This window comes from Scardinius erythrophthalmus (genome assembly GCF_964197995.2).
Source record: "Scardinius erythrophthalmus genome assembly, chromosome: 17".
Lineage (NCBI taxonomy): Eukaryota > Metazoa > Chordata > Actinopteri > Cypriniformes > Leuciscidae > Scardinius > Scardinius erythrophthalmus.
This window is the reverse complement of record NC_138237.1, coordinates 35,127,176-35,132,391: the sequence shown is the minus strand read 5'-3', so window position 1 is coordinate 35,132,391 and position 5,216 is coordinate 35,127,176.

Sequence of the window (5,216 nt, the reverse complement as noted above, 5' to 3'; positions counted from 1 at the left end):
TTCGGAGAAGCGGAAGTGGACCTCTTTGCATCTCAAGAGTCGTCCCAATGCCCGCTTTGGTTCTCCCTGAGTCCCCCGGCTCCATTAAGGATAGATGCATTCGCTCACCCTTGGCCAACGCGGAAACTCTATGCCTTTCTGCCCATCAAACTGATCCAGGCGGTCTTGGCCAGAGTGAGAGAGAGCGGAGTCCGCCTCCTCCTGGTAGCTCCGTTCTGGCCGTCCCAGCCATGGTTTTCGGAGCTAATTCCTCTGCTGGAATCTTCCCCCTGGAAGATCCCGGTCAGGGAGGACCTGCTGTCCCAACTGCAGGGCAGGATATGGCATCCTCGCCCGGACATGTGGAAGCTGTATGTTTGGCCGATCAGAGGCTGTTAGCATTAAGTTCTGATCTCCCATCTGACGTTCAGGAGACCATTGCGAGTGCTATAGCCCCTTCTACAAGGAGGCTATATTCTTCCAAATGGAAGGTGTTTGAGACATGGTGCTTAGCACATGATAGGAGTCCAGTTAACTGCCCTGTTGGTTCAGTATTGGAATTCCTGCAGGAGAAGTTTGCTTCTGGAGCAGCTGCTACCACTCTCAGAGTTTATGTCGCAGCTATTGCAGCGCATAGGGAATCGGATGAGATTCCCCTGGGAAAACTAAGGTTAGTTTCGGCCTTCATGCGTGGGGTTAAGCGCCTGAAACCGGCTCGCTCCCCTAGAGTTCCCTCATGGGACCTTTCTGTTGTCCTAGAGGGTCTGACGAAGGCTCCCTTTGAGCCCTTAGAGTCAGCTCCGGAGCGGATTCTGACTCTCAAGGTTTCTCTTTTGTTGGCTTTGTCATCATTAAAGCGTGTAGGAGACTTACAAGCTCTTTCTGTTAGCAAGTCTTGCTTGGACTTTGCGCCTGGCTTGGTCAAGGTTTCCTTGAGGCCGAGACCAGGGTATGTTCCCAAAGTTCTTTCCATAACTCTCCGCTCGCAGGTGGTTAACCTTAACGCTTTCCACCCTCCTCCATTTTCTTCTGAGGAAGATAGGAAGCTTAACTTGCTCTGCCCAGTTCGTTCTCTTAAGATATATGTAGACCGCTCAGGCGGTTGGAGGAAATCTAACCAGCTTCTGGTTTGCTTCGGTGCTGGCCGCCGTGGGCTTGCTGCATCAAAGCAGAGGATTTCTCACTGGGTTACAAAAGCTATCTCGTTGGCTTACGAGGTGCGTGGCTTTCCTTCACCTCTTAGCATTAGAGCACATTCCACCAGAAGTGTGGCATCTTCTCAAGCTCTTTTTAGAGGAGCACTTTTGGAGGACATTTGTGTTGCGGCAGGCTGGTCCTCTCCGCACACTTTTGTAAGGTTCTATAATTTGGATCTTGACATGACCCCGGGTTCCCAGGTTCTTTCTGTTTGAACTCCTCTTGGTCGTTGTCTATTTTTGTACCAGTCATGGAAAGCGCTCTAGCTTGGCGAGTTTGGTAGTCCGTTCCCACTGCGCTATCCGCAGCGTTGAGTGAACCTATGAAAGAGAACGTCTCTGGTTACTTGCGTAACCTATGTTCTCTGAATAGGGAACGAGACGCTGCGTTAGCTGCCAAGCTCCTCGCGCTGCTGACAGTTTTCTTTTCGGCAGAGAAATCTGAGGACAGATGGCGCGCGCGCGAATATGTAATGATGCGACGTAAGAGCGTCGGGGCAGAGCCAGACTGCGCGAGCGCCATCAGCCAATGAATTGGCGTGATTCTATAGGGCTTCAGACAATCGGCACATTCAGAGAATATCCCACTGCGCTATCCGCAGCGTCTCGTTCCCTATTCAGAGAACATAGGTGACGCAAGTAACCAGAGACGTTATAGCAACCTTTTGACCATGTTTTTAAAACATTGTGCCAATGTTCTGTGTTTGCTGGGAAGTATGTGTGGCACACACCAAGGAACTTGGCTTTGAATGACCTCTGATGATGACGTCATTGGAATGCGCACTCTTTAAATAACAAATATTGCGCCATTGACTTTAGACGAGGTTTCAGCTGGTCAATGTCGCAGTCTATTTCAGTTGCCTCAAAATAGCACCATGCCAACAATGCGCCTGAACACACCTCGCTTTCAGACCAGCTCGCCCATGGGCTTATAAAAGGGCACAAATGCATTTTCTATTCAAACAACGTGGCACAGGACGTGAAAATGATAACTGCGTCGGGCTGAAATTAGCAAAAAACAGTTGTATGATAGGGTCCAAAGGGCCCCTTGCCCACACTGTCCCACATTGTCCCACAGAAAACCCACACTACCCACAGTGGGCCCGCAGTGGCATGTTTGCTGGGTTTTACATTTGTGTTTTGTTTTTTTGGATTTCATGTAAATATGTAAATGTGCTCAATTTTCAGTAAAGCTTTTACTTATGCTTCATGCTTTGTTGATGGTTTGTTAATGGTTTGCTCAAGTCTACTTTTTTTCTTTTTTTGGGGGGGGGGGGGTACAAGGTTGCTCTAGTTAGTTCTTTTCTGGATTATGTCAATGTCCCTTCAATATCCCTAGACGTAATCAAATCATATAGTGAGAAATCACATTAAGAGATATACGTAAAGTCGCAATTAGATGTAATTTTCCATTGTGAGAGATTAATTCTAATTTTACTATAAGGATGAAATGTTCATAAAAAACAAACTCAAATATCTATTTTTATTACTACGCAACATTTATGTAACATTGATGATAATTGTGCTTCTATTAATAGCTACAGTCCTACAAGTAGTTGTTGGGGACAATCAGCATTTTAGCGATTGCGTGTTTATACGCTTAACTGCTTATATCAATAGGTCTTAGAAAGCAACTCCTACAGCTGATCAGGCTCAGTGTGAATTTATACAGAACTGCAGGAACAAGAGTTCTCTCAGATTTGCAGTATTACTGAATGGATCTGGTCAAGAAAACCTCTCTTTGCCGATGACAGCTGTAGGGTGTTTTTCTTGTCACTAAATTTTAACAATTTGTTAGATTGTTATGCACCTTTTGATGTTGACACTTCATCTGATCCATTTGTGAGATTTTTTTTTCCATATGAGCAGTTCTGTGGTTTATGATTTGTAAAAAATAAAAAATAAATAGATGGTAGTAATCGGCAAATTTATTTAGTTTAATACCTGTTAATATTGAATTCATATAGATTTACATTGTAACAAATATTGTTTTTTATTTTAGAGTCAGAGTTCAGTTACCATTTTTTTCCAGTGTAGATTTGGGACAGAAGGTCCCCAATGGAATGTTGTTGCTGGTGTTTTTCTTTAATAATTATTATGATGAATGATTTATTTATTTTGAAATAAATGTATTAGTAAATAAATTAAATAACTTATTTAATAAATCATTATTACTCATATACCTGTATAGTATGCTACAATTTAGCAGTAAATTGCTGTGCTTAAAGGGGGCATCTTCCCCATCAGAGTTTGTGATAAAGTCTCTTGTAATGATACACTGCCTGTTGTAAAAACTTAAACCTTCCAGTTGTTGTAGAATTATTTATTCATACAAATGTTTGAACGTTAACACTGCCTGCATATTCCATTTGTTCAATGTTGGAGCAGCACCACTGTTTATGCTTATTAACAAGGAAATAGTTCTGCAGGACACCTTTCAGGCACAAAACCAAAGATGTAACATCAGCCATTTTGTTTCCATAGAGACATAATCAATTCAGCTTCCACTTTGGTAAACATTAGCAACCTTTTAGCATTAAATGCAATGATTCATGATTCAGTCAATACACTGTGCAATAAATAAAAAAAGCTTTTGGTTGAATAAAGCACCCAGAAAACTCATGAGGATCTTTAAAAAGAGATTCAAAAGCATTTGGTCCAGCTTTCAACTTTCCATTGTTGCCTTTGTGTCCTCTTTATCACCCAGCTGACATTTCATAATGTTGATTAGTCCATTTAAAATGGGTTTCATGCATATTGGTCATGAATAAAATCAAATGGGTCAGGACCGCAATTCTGCCATGTTATTTCATTGCATTTTCCCCAATCGCTTTGTTAGAACAGAGCAAATCGGATTGCGTTCTGCTTCCGTGCGTAGCACAATGTTTAAAAAGTGAAAATGATTTAAAACAAAAGTGTCAGAGAACATCAGCGTCAAGCCCTCAAAGCAACTTGAAGTGAAGTGCATTTCTTTAGAAACCACAGGGGAGAACAGACAGAGAAATGTACAAATCAGTGGTTATAGGGCACTGACAGATGCTCTGTGCTTCCAGAAATGTTCTTAAGAGAATGATGACTGGTATAGAAGGCAGCATGTGGTCTCATTTGTTAGAAGCACATTTTAGACGCTCTGACATGTTATATCAGTACTGCAGGTATAAATTACCCCGAAAAAAAAGAAAGAAAAAAATCTATGCTCAACGGGCCTTTGGAAAGGAGATGAGTTAAAGATGAAGGATGACTGATGTCCTGCTCCATTGAAAAAGGGTGTCCATAATTTGCCCTGTTCCTTTTCTCCTTCAAAAGGACAAATGACCCAGTCGTATATATTGTGGCATAAAACTTGCCCCAGAGCTCCTTTCGCTCTCATTTGCCCTTACAGCTTGCTGTTTAGAGGACCATTGAGTGCACTTATTGTGCACATGGCATTGGTGCCCTTTGACCTGTTGGCCTCCTCATTTTTCACATTCTTTCTAAAGGCTTTTATAGTATCTTCTTCCAACCTTAAAATGTAGGTCGTCTGTTTCCTTGAGGCTAAGTCATGCTGGCCTATTTACAACCATGTGAAAGCTGTTGCGGTGCTCATTGGTTTCTCATCGGGCGCCGTCTAGGAACATCACGTTTTGAGAGGAACACTCATTTTTAATGAACTGACATGAAACACGGACATTATTTTCTAAATGATAGTACAAGCACACTCTAGATCTTTTCCCCAATCTCAGCACTTGTGAAATGCAACCTAAGCTGTATGCTGACCGAATTTGCCATCCAGAAACTCCTGAAGCGTATAAATAAGATCTTTGGCTGAGCTCAGTTATATATTTTTTTTTCTTCTCATCTGCGTCATACTTTATAGGAATGGTTCACCCAAAAATAAAAACTCTGTCATCATTGACTCACCCTCATGTTGTTTGAAACTCATATGTCTTTCTTCATTCTGTGGAGCACAAAAGAAGTTTAGCAGCCATTGCTCTCATATCTCATTCGCACTGGAGCATATTCAAATTTAGCACATCAGAACGAGTTACGACAGGGGTTCTC